At 51.9% G+C, this 19,550-nt stretch overlaps 1 protein-coding gene across 6 annotated transcripts in view; it reads left to right on the forward strand.

Moving 5' to 3' along the window:
* Positions 1–19,550, forward strand: part of SLC7A1 (solute carrier family 7 member 1) — a 63,086-nt gene that overhangs the window by 9,505 nt on the left and 34,031 nt on the right. The gene's annotated exons all lie outside the window — the stretch shown is intronic.

The following is a 19,550-nucleotide window of genomic DNA, read 5'->3' on the forward strand; positions in this document are numbered from 1 at the left end:
CCCAATATAAGATAAAAAGTTAAAAAATAAACTATGCTAAGATAGAAAAAAAGGAGGGGTGCCTTTGAGCTATGTAGTAACACTTTGGCAAGTGGAAAGAACGAGAAATTATTCTAAATTTAATTTTAAATTATTTTTAATTAACTCTGTCCTGGCATCTTGATTTGGGGTTTATTTGGGGCTTTTTTTGGTACAGACACGTACCACCTTTTGTGCTTTGGTGCAGACCGTCCTGTGACGTTTCTGTTTTGGGAATAATCAGGTCTTGTTGCAAGGAGGGGTTTTCCTGGGTCTGGCCACTAGGCTTCTTCACAGATGGGGCAAGATGACAGCCTCTCACGTGCTGTGTCTGAGGCTCTTTGCATCGGCCTGACCTGTCCTGTTGTTGGGAACTTTGCTTGACTTGCCAGAAGCGTCTCATCTTCGAGCATCAGTGCTACCAAGCTACAATGGTAGGCTGTCCGCTGCCGTGTTTCTGACTTAGAAAGTCCTTTAATAACGCAGCATCTCATTCCAGAGGTCAGCTTGGAGGAACGACCCTGGTCTCAGGGATTGCATGTGCCTGCCCCGGTGAGGGCATTTCGTTCCTCCTTCCAAAGGATGCCGGCACTTGGGTTTCAGAGCCCGGTCCACACAGGGCTCTGGAGGCCCCTGGGGAAGGCATCCTTTGGGCTGGGGAAAGGCTGCTGGGGCCCGTGGTTGGGTGCTCCTGAGGGTGGTGGCCGTCTGTTCCTTGGCTTCAGTCTCTAAGAGGAGATAAGCTGGCATGGCTCAGGTGCACACCCGGGGACACGCGTGTTTATATAGAGATGAAGACGAAACTTCCCCCGCACAGCACGTGTTCTTGGACCTGCGTGTGCTCTGAGAATTCTTACTCTTCTCTGTGGCCTTACAGACAGCCCTGGGGGCGACTCGAAGTTTGCAGGGAGAGCTGGGCCTGGGAGGAATTCTCTGTCCACACTGGTTTGGACAAAGACAGTGTGAGGGTAAAAAGGTTTCTTTTTGTGGTGACTGAGGTTCTCTGACTGAAGTGGACATTATTCTGTGTGAGGACTCCCCAGAAATCAGACAGGGGCACAAGGCAGGATCTGTGTGCATTCCCGGGGTGGTTTGTGCTGATGTAGACGTGGGTCGCTCTGTCCTAAGCTGACCCCACACGCTGGCGTTTTGAATGTGGCCTGGCTGGGCTGTGTGATTTTTTTTTTTTTTCCCAGGGATGGCACAAACATTTGTTAATTTCAACACTTTGATTTTTATTCAGTGTGATTTGAGGAAGAGCCCATCTGAAAGGTGAGCCTTCTCTTTCAGAGTTGAGGATTTGTGGGAAGAAGAGTAAGAAAAGACACTCTTCTTGGAGACGTTAAGTTTTGGACTCTGAGGTCTGATGGATTAAAATTGAGCAGGGCATTGAAAACACAATATTAGCAATAGCAATCATACCATTAAAGTGTTCTTCTTGAAAAGGTTGAATGGATTTTGTTCTCTTGCTTGAGAAGTGTTTGAATTTTTTTGCTAAAAAAATTAGTATTCTGTAACTTACAAATCTGTATATGTAATTTATTGTTGTAATTCTTCAAACAACTGTAAATCAAGGGAATTGATGTATGGAACAAAAGCACAGGGACAAGAGAATTGGAACAGGATAAACTGCCTAGGTTATTGAAACAGTGTACAAATATCTGTCCTTGTTTCTTGTAACTCATTTTACTTACTTTGCTTCTCACCAAATTTAAGGATTGAGAGTGCTAATTTATAGTCTTATTAAAATTCATTTATAAGTTACAAATATCATCACCACTGTTGTTACTATTTGAGAAGAATCCTCAGGAGCTTGATTTTATGCTGTTATATATGTTATTATTATGTGAAATAGGAGATAATCTGTAATTGTAATCGCATAACATATCTCCCAGGGACTTCCCAGGTGTCGCTAGTGGTAAAGAACCTACCTGCCAGTGTAGGAGAGGTAAGAGATGTGGGTTCGATCCCTGGGTTGGGAAGATCCCCCTGGAGGAGGAAATGGCAACCCACTCCAGTGTTCTTGCCTGGAGAATTCCATGGACAGAGGAGCCTGGTGGGCTACAGTTCATGTGATTGCCAAAAGAGTCAGACACGACGGAAGCAACTTGGCAAGCATGCATACAATGTGTCCCTCATAAATCTATCACTTCAAATTTTTAGCAGCAAATTTGGTCTTTGTAGAAAAAACTTTGTTGGGAGACATTTCTTTCTCCCTTGAGGGCAGTCTTAGGAAATGTTAGGCAAGAACATTCCCCAATTCTGTGAGTGTATTGTATTGTATTGAAGTGGGAAGAGCATCTCGTGAGTGTCAGAGTTTGATGCACGCAGAATTTTGGAAAATTATCGGATCCAATTTGCGCTAGGATTCAGTCCTCATCCTTGAAAGACTCTTGGGTCTGTGGTCTGATGAGTTCTGGCGAGAGCTCAGCCACCATGAACTTGTCTACAGCTCCCAGAATCGCCTGGAGAGCCTCCGGGTGGCGGGAGATTTTGGAGCCTCCTGGGGGTTGCTGGGTCAGCGCCCTCGCCCCCTGGCAGGGTCTCCCTTTCCAGCAAGGTGTATGGCTGTGCACAGGCCAGAAACACTGTCTTGCCCAGGTGAGGCGCTGGCACCCAGGATGGAGGGAGAGCTCTGAGGCTCTGCAGGAGGAAGCAGCATGGTCCCCAGTTCCAGCGAGTGATGGTGCAGGGACTTCTCCTAGAACCGCCGTCTCCCCCAGACTGCCTCCAGCCAGCAGGGCTCCACGGCTCACTTTAACATGCGTGTGGTCCGTGGGCTTCATCCCGCTCCATGCAGACTCTCTTAGTGTCTGGACCTGCAGAGTGTGCACTAATAAAAATAGAAATTTAAACCGAGGGGGCAGGCCTCACCATGCCTGGGCAGATGGTGCACAGTACAGGAGACCCACGTTGCCTTGTGCCACGTGGCCTCTTCTTTGCTACAGTTCGCCTTCCACCCATAACTGAAACTCATGTGTTGGTGCAGGCGGGGCAGATGTGGCCGCAGGGGCGACGTCAGGATGGAGAAAAGGAATACAGGTGCATTAAGTGTGTAAGTTTGCATGAGATCCCAGGGCCTTTCACATCCTGAAATCAGCCCTCCAGCCCTCCAGTGTCTCAGATGCCTGCACACAGACCCAGGGATCTCCCAGGCCTGCAGGTCTGCGTCTGAAGGCCAGGGGCAGAATTCCTAGCAACTCCCCATCCTCTCGGGTCACTGGCATCTGTCAAACTCCTGGCAGCCGGACCTCATCAAGGAGACCTCAGTGGTGCTTGGACCACAGTCCCCTGAGGCCAGGCTCTGGCACCCGGCGTGGAGCGTGGTGTGGAGCAGACACTCAAAAGATGTCCTTCCAGGAACCCAAGCACTTGCTATTCCTGGACCGTTTATTTGGGCGCCCTTGTGATGGGAGGGGCCAGGGCCCATTCATCTCTGACCGGCCTGGTTATCTGTTTGCCACCAACAGCAGAGAGGAAGTCGTGAGTCAGGCTGCAGGGGTGGAGCTCCAGCCGGGGAGAGGCCCTGGGAGGGGACAGGACGGCCCAGAAAGAGCTGCGAGAACTCCGTGTGTGGGCCCGCCAGCAGCTCTCTGCCTCAGTTTCCCCATGTGGAGAATGGGGACAGTAATAGCCCCCACGTTGCAGGCTGTGCTGAGGATTCAGGATGTAAAATGAGTTTAGAACATTGCCTGGTGTTCATGCCTGTGAGCTCTAGGTCAGGTTGGTGTGCAGAGGGTTAGTCTTCAGGAGGTTTCTGTCCAGAGAAGAGCCCATCCCAGGGGTGGCGGTGGAAGAGGTGATGGAGGAGGCATGGACTGGTATGTAGGGTATCCCTGGAGGCTGCGGTGGGGCTAAGGAGAGGCTGCCCCTTGTTCTCTCCTAGTTGGGAGGTTTTTAATGGAAGAGGAGCTATCAGGACCTTTTGTTACGGGTCCGGTGTTGCTGGACCTGGGGCGGGCCGGGAGGCACGGTGTTAGGGCCCCCTGCTCCTGAGACCTCAGCCCAGGACGCCACTTGGAGAGGTGGGGCATAGGCCCGGGTGGGCGTGCAGGTGCGAAGCCCCTGCAGTTTCCTTCCGTCGGCCTTGGAGGAAGTTTCCAGAACGGACTGGTGCTCAGGTGTGGGTCCATCCTCCCCCGGCAGCCCTGAGGCCCCAGGGGTGTGGCCTTGGTCACTGGCCTTTGAATGGTCAAGGGGAGCTTGGCTGTCTTTGACAACCGTCCAGGTGGGAGCTTCTTGCCCAGTGCATGGATTTGTGTTGGGGGATGAAAGGCAAGCTTGGCCACCAAGCAGATCAGCTTCTTCTCAGCAAGCTTTAAAGGCGGCCTGTTTCCTCACTGCACATGCTGTGGAGACGCCATACTGGAATAATTCTTCAGTCTAAATGTCCCCCCCACTCCCGGGGAGATAGCAAGGGGCACAGTGGTGGAAGTGGAGTATTGTTACATTCAGTTGTAGTCGGGTTTTATTTTTGCTTTATTATCTGGCTCATTAATCCACGTGTTCATTGGAAGGCTAAATCGTACATAGAAACATCATTGATGTTTTTTCTTTAAAATTTGGAACTTGTGATCACTTCTGTAAAGAACCATGAGCCATTACCGGATGTTCTTGGAGGGCTGTGGACGGCAGTGTCCATGGCAGGGTCTGGTGGGGGTCGAGGTGGGGGACTGACCCCTGCCCTTGATCCCATGATCGTTAGTAGCTTCTTTTATATCGTCACCACAGTGTTGTTTCTCGGGCAAAATCAGATTTCATTCCTGGCGCCTCATGCAAAGTGTCTTATAAACAGCTTTCCTCCTCTCTTCTGTGTCTGGAGACATTATTTATGTGTCTCACCAGGTGTTAGGATGAGCAGCGCGTCACATGGGTGAGACCTCGTGGCTGGGCCCTGAATAATCCCTCTGCTTTTTGACACTTGTTACCTTGGCGGAGGGGATGTCCGTCCACTGAGGGGGCCCGGTCTTGACAGCTCAGGACAGCAGCCAGCAAGGAGACACGTGTTAACGTGTGAAGACTGCTTGTGGAGGAGGACGGACCACCCCCCGCCTGCTCGCGGGTCGTCTCCGGGGCCGAGGGCTGACTTGTGGCAGGAAGAGGAGTGTCGTGGATGTCTTGGGTTCCAGGTGTGGTGTCATGAGGGCCGCAGGGGCTGGGGCTGGAACCCCCTGACCCTGCTGCCTCGTCCTGGGGTCCCGCCTGGGGACTCACCACACTCTTCTCTCATGCCCCGGGGAAGGCCTCCCCAGCAGTTTGAGGGGCCTGCAAGTCCAGAGACCTCCTTGCCACTGGCCAGGCCACAGATGGAGTGACCCTGAGCAAGTCTTAACCCTGACCCCTGACTCCTGACCTCAGGGCCACGCTCTCTGCTTCTGGGTTTGAAAGAGATCGAATCAGGATACTCACTTTAGGGGTTCCAGCCCTCAGCAGGAAATGGGTGATAGTGGAGACTAAAGAGCTGCATGGAGCAGTGTAGTGTCCACAGTGTAAAAGTAGGGACAGTACAAATCCGATGCAGCAGAAAACAGAAGCTCTCGAGTTAGGACGCTGGCGAAGGTTTTGATTGAGAAGTGCCACTTGGCCTGTGTGAGCCCAGAAACGTAGAGTGGGGTGATTTGTACGACTAGAAGGAGCAGAGTGGCTGTTATTAAAAAAAACACAACAACAAAAACACCCCACCTGGTGACCGGCATCCACATGGACCGCCAGACTTGGATACTGAAGAATCACCGCTTTCCTAGTGTGGGTGGGCCCTCGCGGTGCCACAGGAAGTAGTAGCAGGCGAGAGGCGTGTCCCACACATGGGTTTCCCTCTGCCTCCAGGCCGCCTTCCATCCACCGCTGCTCCTCTGTCTTTGCTCCTCTGGGGTGGATCAGCCTGGAGACAGACCCCGGGATGCCTGGCTGCCTTTCCTGGGTCTCAACTTCCAGGAGCCCCTTGAAGGGCGGGCTTTCTGCCTAAGGTCCTTTAGTTTTTGCCTTGGTGGACAGGATCGGAGATGGCCGAGCACGCCTATTTAGGCACGCAGGTGCGTGCGTGTGAAAATAACACACCCTTGCGTCAGGCCGTGCACACTCAGCTGTGGGGTCAAGGTGGCGTCAGCGTCAGCAGAGACAGAGGATGGCAGATGGTCAGATCTGCAAGAAGCCTTCGATTGCACAGCCGTGGTTCTGCTTTCTGGGCAGAATCTGACAAGGGTTGTGTTACAGGAGAGGGGAAACTGCTAGTCTGCAAACCGCTAAGAAGGCTCGGCTCCTGTTTAGGGTGGAGGAGAGCACGTCGGTGGGCTGGGAGGGGATGATTTGGGAACGCCCTGTCTGGCAGTGCCAGCGGAGAGAGAGGTGACCCGGCGGGCGAGGCGACCCTGGGTTCCTGGCCCTCCCCGATGGTGGGCTGGGCCCTCGTCAGGACTTGCAAGGGTCTCAGTGTAAAGGAAGAAAACACAGTGCTTTCCGCGGCTGGTCACCCACAGGCCCAGAAGGAGCGGGGGCGGAAGAGGAAAAGTGGACGTGAGAAGGATGTGATTGTCCTGGCCCGTGGGGCCGGGGTTGTTGCGAATCTCTGGGAATGCTGTCATGGGACAGGCCCCTGTACAAAGCGTGCTTTGTGAGCTTCCCCAGGGATAGGACTCTGGCCAGAGCTGCCCCGTGTGACTGAGATACCCTTCTTTCTGTTCTTGGGACTCTGAGTCAGGACTGTGTGGGCTTTGGGGGAGCAGGACACACTTGGTGTCCATGGTGCCCACCCGAGTCATCTTGTTCACACCCTGGAGTCCCCCTGAAGCAAGCTGGGCACAGCCCTCTGGTCTGAATGAGGAGCCCGCTCTCGGAACCACAGTCTGGAAGGTTCCTTGGCTGTCTCCAGGGCGTCCTCCACCCCCGTCCACTCCCCTACAGTCAGTGCCCCATTCTTACTTCTCTGACCTGACCCAGACGGGCTGGACCGTCGCCAGGTCAGCACGAGAGCAGAGTCAGCCGCAGAGGGGGCAGCCCAGAGGAGAGGCGCGGGGCCCTGTCTGACTGTCAGGGTCACTGCACCTTAGGCGTGTCAGGCCTCGGGAGAGCAGACCGTGTTAAGTATGGAATTGCAGTTGAATTCTAGAGTTGACCTTGTGTTGCTCTGTTGATAATTCGTGAAGGTTCATCTTGGCATTTAAATTGGGCTTCCATGGTGGCTCAGAGGGTAAGGAATCTGACTGTAATGCAGGAGACCTGGGTTTGACCCCTGGGTCCAGACGATCCCCTGGAGGAGGGCATGGCAACCCACTCCAATGTTCTTGCCTGGAGAATCCCATGGACAGAGGAGCCTGACAGGTTACAGTCCATGGGGTCACAGAGTCAGACAGGACTGAGCGACTACCACGCACGTACACGATCGATAAAGAGATTCGGCAGTGGAGGTGACCAGCCGGGGCAAGGGTGGCTCCCACCAGAGCCACCAGGGTGGAGGCGGGAGGAGCAGGAATTGTGTTCCCGGATGGACCTGGGTTCCAGCCCGGCACCTGCGTCCTTCAGATGGACACTACCTGTCCAACTGTCTGGGGCCTGGGTCGGGGGAGCGGCCAACTGGAGGCATCGGCCGGGGGCTGCGCTCTCAGCTCCCGGTCAGTGTGTGCCGGTTCCCATTGGCTGAACTCTTCCTTCCTCTGTTCACTCCTTGATGTCGACAGACCCGGCATGTTTTCATCTGGGAAGACCATGTGCCTGCATCAACGGGTCCTTGGTGGCACGGGGGAGCTGGTGACCCCCAACAGATGGCTTCCAAGCCTGCATCCTGCAGCCCCGGGAGGTCCTGTAGGTCTGATCTGAGATCGGTGTTGTTAGCCTTTAGTGGGGATTGGGGGCCCCGGGAAGCAGTGATGTGGTGCATGACCAAGCCCTGAGATGGACTGAGGCGGTCGTGTGGGCCTTTCCCCCCATCGAAGAGTCTTGTTTTCCTTGACTCGGCCCTTCCTGTGAATGTTTGCTCTTATTCACGGCAACTCTAGGCAGCACAGAGCCTTGATGACGTTTGCTGAAAATTAATGATAAACGTGTATGTCCAGCTCAGAATGGAGGTTGCAGGCAGCAGGGGGATGACCCGAGCTGGCACCTGTGTCCCCCACGCGAGGACAGAGATCGGTTCTTTTGGGCTGAGTCTGAAAAGACACGTTACTGTACTAACAGCATAGACCCCGTTTGAATTTTAACTCTTCAGACATTGGTATGAAAAACCTTTGGCTTGATTTGTACATTAAACTCGCTTTTAGCCATTTTTTTTTTTTTTAACCCCATCATGAAATACTTGAATGTTTAGCAGCAGAAGTAAGAGCAGGTTTGCCGGACACCAGGTGAATTGTATCCCAGGGCTCCACCCAGCGTCCACTGTCCAGGTTCGAAAGTGTCTGTAAACCCTAAGTTATCGGTCTGTTAGCAGAATGGGAAGTTCATAGTTGCAGAGCCAAAGTTTCTTTATAAAATACTCAAAATACACCAGGGATTTATCTGGGAAACAGTGTGCAGTATTCTCTTTTAAAAATATATGTCGTCCTCTTTTTTTTGAAGTTTTTTGTTTGGCCAGGGCGTCCTTGGGACACTTTCCAAGCCAGAGCAAGGGAAATCAGAACAGGGTTGAATAATACTTTTATGTATAAATAAGAAAATTGTGGTGTTCTCAGATGTTTGTTTGATTAGGCGCTCCCGTAACTAAAGACCAGCTACAATGGTCACACAAAGGACCGTAGGAAAAAAAACGTTTTGGGACCAAGGTTCTCTCTTGTCTGGGAGGGGGTGGCCTTGCCCCTCGGCTCTGCGTGTGAATCCTAACAGGTGCTTCGTCGGGTGGACGAGCAGGTGTTTGGGTTCGTTTGTTTGGTTTAGACCCAGCACAGATGCTTGTAACTCGTAGTACAAATAATTCTCAGCTGACAAACTGGCTAAAAAGCAAAGAATATCAGCTGCCCTGGTGAGGTGTGCCAGGGAGTGGAAGATTTACCCTAGACTTGGATTTTTCGATGATTTTAAAATTTCATTGAACAAGTTCTTCAAGAAGTCCAGATTCACTCATCCACTCCCTCATTCGCTCACTCAGCAGACGTTGGTCAGCTGCCACAGGCGTTTGGCCGAGCCACCCAAGTGCTGACCCTCGTGGGCCGCGTTCCGGGGGGTTGGTTCCCCGCAGATGCTGCGAAGATGCAGGCCGCCAGCCAAGGACCCATTTCTTTGTGATTAAGCCAACTGGAGAGGATGCCAGGCTCTTAGCAGCTATCTTCATCCCTCCTGAAACTGCTCCCTTTTAGCCAGTCTTTCCTAATTAGACCCAGTTGTGTGCTCTCAGGAGCCCCCCCACCCGTTTCCCCGATGTATTTCATATACTTGGCGGTTTTCCCTTTTCTTGCAGATTCTGTCCTTTTCTGGGTCTGTGATGGGGGCGTCCTCCATGCACACTATGTTGGAGGTGGGGCAAGGCCTTTGCAGAGAGGCCGTCTGTGGGTCAGAGCTGAGGGTCAGGGGCAAGGAGGGTCTGGGGTGGGAGCGAGGTGCTCAGGCCTGGGCCGCGGACACCAGGCTGGGGGTCACCAGGCTGAGCAAATAAGAAGACTGGTCGGATGCCCAGTTAAATTTGGACACGAAGAGAAACTTGAGTTGTAGACAGTCGATGGATCCATTTTAGTATTCACTTTTTTAATACTGAAAAAGAATTTACGGGCGGTATTTGGAACGAAGTCATGATACACTTGGGGCACACTTACACTGAGCCATTACTTGTCCTTGCTCACGTGACAGGCTGGGGTGAGTGGTGTCCCGCCTGTGGTCTGGCCTTGTTTGGAGGGGGGAGGGTGGGGCCCCAGGGGACACACGGAGTCACACCCCTTTCTCCACGTCAGGGGAGTCCGCTGCTCAGGGCCCCTGTGTGGCTACCACATGGCTGTCACATGCCTCCGATCACTTGTATTTTATAAACCAGAGCGGAGGGGACTGGGGAGCCAGAACGGCAGGTCACAGCATCTTGTGTGGGTCTCACCCTCACCTGGAATGCAGAAACTTAGATTTTTGCACCCGAAAACGTACTGCTGACGTTGCCTCTTCATGGTCCTCGGTCTCCCGGGCTTGAGACATCAGTTTCCTTGGCTGCCTTTCCATCTCTTGCCTCCAGTATCAGCGGTTTAGCGCATCCTCCCCCACCGCCCTGTCTCAGCCGTCTTTTCTTCTGTGCAGTAACCTTACTGGCTTCTTCCAGCCTCTCCCACCTCCACCTTTTGGAAGTCCTCCCACGTGTTCCCTCTGTACATTTTTTTAACAGATCCTTTCTGTGTGTGAAACGAACCTCCAGAACAGGGAGCACAGAGCTTTCTCTGTCGCCTGCATTGCCTAACAGGGTGTGTGTGCGTGCGTGCGTGCAGTGGGTGCTCTGTGAGCAGCTCTTGGATGGAGGGTCCCGGGGGGTCTGGGCGGGTGGACCAGGCTTCTCTGGGTGTGGGTGTGGCCGGCGGTAGGTCCAGGGGTCCAGCCTCCTGCCTCTGGCGCCCGAGTCACAGGTAGGCTCAGCTCTGGAGCCGGTGCCCCTGGCCACTGGCCATCTGGCACTCTTCCTAGTGACATTTCACACTGACCTCTCCTTTGAAGAAGGGTTTTGAAGCAATGCTGTGCACGGAAAGGTCAACAAAGAAGAGTGGATGATACGCCGACAGAAACATAAGTTAAAAGGCAGGAAGTGGAGCAGCGTGATGTAACCAGGTTAGAGGGGGATGAGCGGAAAAAATGCCCTTGAAATTACTCTTTAATCACTTGTCTGCAGAGACGTAAAGCGGGACATGGAAAACAAACATTTCCATTCAATGTATGTGCAGTTTGGCAAAACAAACCACAGGGCTTTGTGAGCGTCCAGACCTCCTGGCAGGAGGAAAGCGGCCTCATGACTGGGCATCGCTTTCTGCCAGGGTTCATGGTGGGCGCGGCCGCCCTGCCGAGAGCAGGTGAAACAGAGCATCTCGTTTCCTAAAACAGCCGGATTGGGCCCAAGGGCCAGACAGGCAAAGAGGCCCCTGGGTGGAGTGGTCTCAGCCCACAGCCCCCTTCACAGGTGAGCCATCTGACCCATCACCTGCGAAGAGGGTGCCTGAGCGGGTCCCGGCTCCTAAAGGACAGCGGGGACCAGGAGGGTCACCGCCACGGCCAGCCCCAGACCCACGCGCCACAGACCCCGCGGCCGTCAGCTCCGTGGAACCCGAGATGTTTACAGATCCAGAAATAAAAGTCAGTGGTTCTAAACTCAATACTGATTATAATGTGTATGTCCATTTCTTCACACAGTTCATTTCCTTGTATATATATATTCTTAATAGTTTTAAGTCAGTTTACCTATTTTGAGGCAGTAGTCCTCAAACCTGCAACTATCTAAACAGGTGCAGAGGGAAATACGTCAAACAATAAGCTTATTTTTGTTTTTTAAACCGCATGTTTGCACAGCGCTTAGTCAGCTACGGAACCCCGTCATAGACTAGAACAGGTATTGTTTGGAGGACCTGCTTACCCTCTGGCTCGTCTTGCACGGGGGCTGCTGGTAAGATCCCACATGGATGAAGAAGGTGCTCATGACAGCACTGGTGTGCCAGCCGCGCTCCGGGCACCACGGTGTTAACCCCTTCCTCCCCACCCTGCCGTCGCTGGGAGGTGACCGGAACCAGGACTGGTCTCAGCCTGCAGTGGGGAAAAAGGGAGCCCACAGAGATTAAGTCACTCACCTGCCATGTTCTGAACCCAGTTTTGTCTGAGACTTTAACCTCTGTCTCGCCTCTCTGGTCTCTGGTCTTCACAGCGGGAAGCAAGGCGGGGTGGGTGGGTAGGGAGCTGTATCAGAGGGGTAAGACTGGAAGACTTGAAGGCAGGAGGAGAAGGGGACGACAGAGGATGAGATGGTTGGTTGGCATCACCGACTCAATGGACATGAGATGAGTGAGCTCCAGGAGTCGATGATGGACAGGGAGGCCTGGCGTGGTACAGTCCATGGGGTCACAGAGTCAGACACGACTGAGAGACTGAACTGAAGACGCTCTACCCGGTTTTCAGGGGGTGAAACCAAGACAGAAGACTCTCCCTCGGGGAATGGGGGACTGGTGCTTGTCCGAGCTCACGGTGTCTCCCGTGCGGTCAAGACGTGGCGACCACACCTGCCCAGGGGTTCATATGCAGGCTGAAGCCGCCAGGGGGGTGGGTGTCCACCCTGTGGGCCTGTCCAGGCGGTGCGGTGTGTGAGTGAGGCTGTGGTGGCTGGGGGGCCTTCTGTGTCGCGTCAGGAACTTTCTGCCCCGACCCCCCTGCCCCATCCCCACCTCTTCTTTGTGTCAGCCTAATTCACGTCATGTAACCGGGCTGTGTCTGTGACATACCAGCTGCTCAGGTTTTATTAAATTCAATTGAGAATCTCTTTTAGACGTCTTTATCCTACAGTGTGTTGGAGGAGCCCCTGTGGGCATTTTCGAGAGTAAGGTGGGTGTCAGGTGTTGCAGAGTCGGCAGACAGGGCTGTGACCCAGTCTCGGCAGCACCCTGAACACTCAGCTCGGGAAGTGGCCCCCAGTTGGTCTCCTGTGCGTTCTTCCTTGCAGCTTCTCAAGCTGGGTGTGTCGTCCCCACCTCTCGGGTGGTTTGTTTGTCCTGGTGGTGCACCTTGGCAGTCTTAGAAAATACTCTCCTGGTGCTTAGAGACCTGGTTAGATTTTTTTGCTGCCTGATGATGGTCTCCTCTCTGCTGATTCTCTATTAAATTGATTGCTTTCTCTGAGGTCCTGGACCATAGTCACACACAGAGCGAGAGGGGTCCCCTCTCCCCTGGACCCTGTGTGAAAGGTGTTAGTCACTCAGTCAAGTCTGACTGTTGCGACCCCACGGACTATAGCCTGCCAGGCTCCTCTGTCCGTGGGATTTTCCCAGGCAAGAATACTGGAGTGGGCTGCCATTCCCTTCTCCAGGGGTGTCTTCCCGACACAGGGATCTAACCTGCCATCTCCTGCATTGCAGGCAGATTCTTTACTGTCTGAACCACCAGGGAAGCCCAGGCCCTGTGTGAGCTGGAATCTTAAACCGTGTGCATCACTTAGACCAACCTTTGTTGCAGGTGTCCTCAGTCAAAGTATTCTGTGCCCTGTGACCATGAAATCTTAAGCTCTGGATTGAAACTGGAGCTTGTGTTCAGTGTCACAGAATGAAGGACGAGGGAGTGCAGTGTAGGGAGGGACTCATGGAACAGGAGCTAAGTCCATGTTCGTGAAACTCTCAGAGCAAAATGACTGGTACGTATAAGTGGCTTGTGCAGATAGAGTGGAGGTTGTCCTACCAACTGCAACCAGAGCTATAATTACTGATTTTGGGGGGAAGTGGCAGAGTTTTGACTTGAGCAGAATTAAAATATGGGGGACACAGTGCTGCTTTTGCAACTGAACTCGTATAGAAGGTGCAGGGTCTGCTTGGCCACCTTTGATAGAAAAGCCATACTTTTCTTGTGAATTGGGTGCCTCTTGTCTTTTAACAGCTTTACTGAATATAATTTAACAGCATAAAGTTCGTCCATTTGAAGTACAAATTCAGTGGCTTTACTATATCCACAATTGGGCAACCATTCCCACAATTTCAGAACATTTTCATCACCCACTCAGGCAAGCCCTCATCTCCTCTGTCTTTATTCCGGATTTTTTCGTGTCCCTGAACTGACACAGCGTGTGGCCTTTTGTGACTGGCTTCTTTCACTTCGCATGTTTTCAAGGTTCATCCATGTTGTCGTTCCTCATCCACGTTCATTCCTCTTTAGGCTGAATAATATTCCCTCATGTGGATGGCATCACTGATTCAGTGGACCTGAATTTGAGCAAACTCCGTGAGATAGTGAAGGACAGGGGAGCCTGGCATGTTGTAGTCCATGGGGCTGCAAAGAGTTGGACACAACTTAGTGACTGAACGACACCAAATGGATAGACTACATTTTGTTTATCCACTTATGAGTTGATGGGCTTTGGGGTTGTTTAGCCACTTTTCAGCCATTGTGAAAAGTGCTGCTATGAACATCTGTATGCAAATGTGTGTATTAAAGTGTTTTTATAGGCTTTTGTTTATCTTGGTTAGATATCTAGGAGCGGTTGTGTCCTATGGCGATGACTCTGATTTTTTGAGGAATCTTTTCCGTTTTTGAATCGTATGTATTTTCTGTTGTACATTTTGAATTACACATTTCAGTGGCATTCAGCCCATTCACCTTGTTGTGCCGTCATCACCACGTTCCCCTCCTAGGCTCTGTTGACGTAATAGGCATCGTCTCTTGGGCCCCAGGAGGGGAAGTGGCTTTGGCTTTGATCTGTCAAAGCGATGGGTTAGTCGTGAGCCTACGCATTGCCCTCTGAGAGTGAGAACAGGTAAAGGGCTCTTGGCCCCAGACCATAGGGTCTCAAAGACAGGAGACGTTGGTTAAGAGGGCAGGAGAGGGTAACTTGCCGAGGCTACCCAGAAACCGGGAGTGGGGCCTGCTGTCTCCTCCTGGGGGGCCCACCCAGTGTGGTGGAGAGACGCCATCCTCCCCGCACATGGGCGTGTTTTCCTGGTCATGCCCAGATCTCCCTTGGCCCTGGCAGAGGGCCTCAGGGAATCCCGAGCATAGAGGCCATGAGGCGTTGTATTTTCTGAGTCTCAGGAGAGGGTATCTGCGTGGGGCCAAAGTGTGTGTTTACGGGGGAACCATCATCAAGTCAGAGGAGATCTTGCAGGTCAGCCTGGACTGTGGGCGCCCCGACCTTGGCTCCCTCCGCCCGCTTATCTGGGACTCCATGTTCCTCACGCCCCGTCCTGTCCCGGGATGCCTGGCCCGGCCTCCCCCTGGCCCACCCCGACAACTCCATCCTGAGGTTCCCCAGGCCTCCTCTCGGCTGCTTGTTTTGGAGAAAGCCCTGGAGTTTTCATATTGTGTTCAATTCTTCCTGAGCAGCCCTTTCACCTTTCCAGCAGTACGTCACTTCCTCACTGGCAGAGATGCTGTTTTATTAAACTCTTTGGGGTAAGTCATTGGCAGACAGAAGCCACAAATGTCCAAATTCAGAACAGGCATCATTGTCGACCTAACAGCTCATTCATGAGCGGATTCTTTGAAAATAGTGACACACTTTGTAAGGGCTGATGAAAAAGTGAAAGTTAATCGCTCAGTCGTGTCTGACTCTTTGCGATCCCACAGACTGTAGCCTGCCTGGCTTCTCTGTCCATGGGACTCTCCAGGCAAGAGTACTGGAGTGGGTTGCCATTTCCTTCTTCAGGGGATCTTCCCGACCCAGGGATCGAACCTGGGTCTCCTGCATTGCAGGCAGATTCTTTATCAAATGAGCCACTGCGGAAGCCTGACTGAATATCAGTAAGGGCTGATATTCATAGTCAAATGGCTGTTCACTTGAATGGGAGGATGCCTTTAAATAGTGGCTCCCCCGGCTGCATGTGTGTGTTGGTGTTGCTCACGTAGCTGTTTGGGCTAGAAGTTCCAGAGTGCCAGCCAGGAGTCTGTGCAGTTGGAAAAACTAGGAAGCAAAGAGGAAGTATTTCTTCTTATGTCCCTTATTCAGAGAAAGTCTCCCTAACGATTCATTGATTTTTAAGAAGTGCTTGATGTAGCTATAGGGATAATAATCTCAATTTTTAATTATTTTTAAGCAATTCTGTGAGCTCGACAGTGGTTTCCGCATTGCAGAAGTGGGGAAGTAGGGGTTCAGAGTAACCTACGAGAGGTCAATCAGGTACTTGGGAGTCAAAACCCAGTCAGGTTGTCTTCAGAAACCATTTCTCCTCTTTCCATTGCCTCTGATGGTTTGCTCAGTGGGAGGAACGTCACTGTGTCTGATTTTACTGTAATTACATTATGGCCTGTTGCCCTGGGCGACCTATGATAAGTCTCACATAGAGTTTCAGAAGCATCAGAGCAGTTTTAGTCAGCTGAGCAGAGGTTTGAGCCACAACTCCGCGTTTCCCCCTACTTTATGAAGCTGCTTTTCTGGAAGTGGAATTGTGTTCCAGTGGGACAAAGTAGGCACTTCACGAAAACGTCAGCCGTCATGATGCTGCTGTCCTCGTTGGGGAGACCCCTGACCCCCAGATGCGTGCCCATCTTTGCTGGGCCAGCGGTGGAGTTCGGAGTCTGGTTGCTGAGCGTGTTTGCAGTGTTGGAGGGAAATGACTGAATGGAAAGCCTGCATGCTTTCTATGCCCCTCTTCCTCTCTCTCCCTGCCACACATTTCCTGCCCTGCTCACTTTTTCCTTTTACAGTCCACGAGGACTTCTGCATCAGGTGGCCATTTGGTCCTGTTCAAGTCGTAGAGTCTAAGATTTCGTCACTTGGATTCTCAGGTGTTAACAAATCGAGACTGGCTGCAGGCTCACAGGTGGAGCTTTTCTGGGGCGGAAGCTGCTGTCCCCACCTGCGGGCCTCGCCTCCTCTGTGCTCATCCAGAATCTCAGAGTCATAGCAAGAGTGGCGGTGGATCGCCTCCTCATGTTCATCCAGAATCTCAGAGTCCACGGTCCTCCTTCCCACTCAGACTCTGATGCAATGACCTTTTCATAACAAGAGTGGCAGGGGAGCCTGAGAATAGCTTGAGCTTCTTACCTGCTCTGAGCCTCACACCCCACCTGTGAAGCATCAGTGGGAGATGCTGCCTGGTTCCTTTCTCTCTTGGGGGCGGGGATGCCTCCCAGCAGCCCATCCCCGCTGACTTCTGAGCATCTCACGTGACTCTCAGTGAACACGCTCCCACGCGTCTTCAAGACCAGGTTCAGTCTTAGAACCGCTGTAAGGAGTGGAGCTTGGTCATCAGTTCATTTTTTTCATCTTTTACTTTTTTCCCTTAATCTGCCTGCCTCTTAGTAATTCTCAGTCTTGGTTTGGGGACAAGGTATTGGTTTCTTTGTGAATACGTGCTTATCCCCAGAATTGTTTGTAGGTTTTTAAATTTTGAAACATTACTTTAAAAACCAATTCATTAAAAATAAACGCATCTGCAGAGCACTTGCTCTCAGCTCCACACTGTGAGGCGGGTTTCCCCTCCTCGACAGCATGCAGTCAAAAAAGACTCAGTCACCTTGTTGTGAAGTATCTCTCATCTCAGAGGGAGGGTGAATCATCAGATTGTGGGCTTTCCTTGCTCCAGAAAAGGCTGCAGTGATTTTAATTATTGCAGGGTTGGGAGTTGGATGGACATCTTGCTGCTTCCTTGACCGCATTTCCTTTAGAGTTTGTAATTTTTTTTCCCCAGTAGGCATTGTAGAACCACACTCGTCTGTATATGTTGTAAGGTCCTTCAAACAGCTTTTATGCATAAGTGTTGTCGCTGCCTTAGGGGGTGGGCAGGAAGTGGTGTCGGCCCCAAGTAAAGGTGGCGTCAGGGTGGACACTGGAACTTGGGGGAGACTGGACACTGGAGTCTGCTCCATGAGTTTCTCCGGGAAACCACTAGTAACAGCAGTCAGACCCCCTGTCCTCATGAGCCCCCATCCCCCGTCCTCAGGTGGAAGCCCATCCTTTCTCACTGAGAACCTGTGAGTGAGTGTGTGTGGTCCTGCTGTGGTGGAGATCCAGGTGGCAGGCGGTGTGGGTCGGGGGAGGGCAGGGGCCACGATGTGTAGAGAGTACTTGGGTTTCTGGTCCTGGCCAGGTCTGCCCTCGCGAGCGTATTATCTCGGTTACTACAGTCTGCTCGTTTCTGGGTAAATCCCAAATGCAGAGCCTCAGGCTGGAAGGCTCAGGACAGAGGGGATGGCTCCCAGGTTCCTGTGGTTGGGAAGGCCCTGTGGAGTCACCAGCACGAGGCTCTGGCGAGCGTAGCTGCCGTGATGTCAGTTCTGGACGTATCCCCACGGTGCCCATCCCACAGGGTCCTAACGGAAGGAAGGACAAAGTGCGAGGGTCTCAGAGGACAGTTTTGGATCCTGGGTGGTGCCTGGAGGGCACCCTGCTCCGGTTCTAGAGACCCTGAGGCTTCTGTCCAGCACTCGGGCTTTGAGCCCATCATCCCCTCTCTCCTGGACCAGGAAGGATATTAACTCCTTCTCAGTGATCACCAGCCTCTTTGCCCATGCTCCCTTTAATCATGCTGGAATTTCAAAACTTTTCACCAAAGGAAAAATTTAATTAACATTTGCTTTTTCAAATGAAAGATGCTCTCCTTCCAGGATCCCATCCCCTGCGCATCCCCTCAGGAGATCCTCATCTGTTCTGTGGGCTCCTGGCTGTGGTACTTGGCTGGAGTCAGAAGACTTGTTAGAACCCCCCGTAAGGCCTTGAACCATGTTCCTGTAGCTTCATTCCTTACCATGACCCTCGGATCTGACCTGGCGGGATGGAGCGCTGGCTTGTGTATTTGGGGCTCATCTTATTTCTAATAATTTCATGGAATTGCTTTAATGAATCAGAAACATGTTCTTCCTGTTGATATTTCATTCATCCATATGTTTCAAAGATGTTCCAATCATAAGAGGTACATAAACTCTCAGAGGCAGGAATTTGGTCTCATGAGTTCACTGCTGTGTCCCTGGGTTCCACGACTGTGTCTGACACTCAAGACACTTGTGGCTTGAAGAACAAAACACAGACTCATTCAAAGGCAAAGCAGCTACTTCAGCTGGACAGGGAAGCCCGGCATGCTGCAGTCTATAGGGTCGCAAAGAGTCAGGCAAGACTTAGTAACTGAACAACACCAACCAAAAAAAATTGTGCATTATGTTTAATAAGATAAAGCAAAAAAACCTGTTTAGTAGTTCCTATCAATGTACCTAATGGGAAGGCCTGATTCCTCTTGATTTATAAGTTATTCAGTGGAAGTGTGTTCACTGATGTTTCCAGGTGACTTTGCATAAACACATTTCCCATCAGTGTGCGGGTGTCCCCTGTTGCACAGACATGTGGTGTCGTGATCACACTTGTGCCCTTGGGAGCCTGTCCAGGATAGTGTTGGAATACAGCCTGCTGTATTTATGATGAAATAAGTGAAATAAGATGCTTTCGGTTTGAGGTGGTTGTAGCATTCTTACTACCCTGCTTTTAACAAGTGAAACTTCAAATCCGAAGTAGAATGAATCGGTTGGAACATTCTTGGAGTAAAGAAAAGCAGTGCCAATGAGTTTACTTGCTTTTCATGCCAGCCCCAATAATCCTGGTGGGCTCAGCCTGGTTTAATGTATGGCAGTCTTCTCTAGCACTTAAATTGAGCATCCCTTACCTGCTTTGCTGCTCTGACAGGGAGACACGGGCAGGGAGGCCCTCAGTCAGGCTGCTTCACCCTGCCTGAGGAAGCTGGAGAGCAGCTTTCCTGGGGGGCCGGTGTCAGCCTGGCTGTGTCCACGCCTTAGGGCAGCCCTAAAGCAGTGGTTCTCAAACTGTTTGATCTCGGAACCCCCTACGGTCCTAAAGATTGTGGAGAACTCCACGGAGCTTCTACTTATGTGGGTGGTATGGATCAGTATGTGTCTGACTCTTTTGAACCCCATGGACTGTAGCCAGGATCCTCTGTCCATGGGATCCTCCAGGCCAG

The sequence above is a fragment of the Bos indicus genome, chromosome 12, assembly GCF_029378745.1.
Source record: "Bos indicus isolate NIAB-ARS_2022 breed Sahiwal x Tharparkar chromosome 12, NIAB-ARS_B.indTharparkar_mat_pri_1.0, whole genome shotgun sequence".
In the NCBI taxonomy this organism is placed as follows: Eukaryota; Metazoa; Chordata; class Mammalia; order Artiodactyla; family Bovidae; genus Bos; species Bos indicus.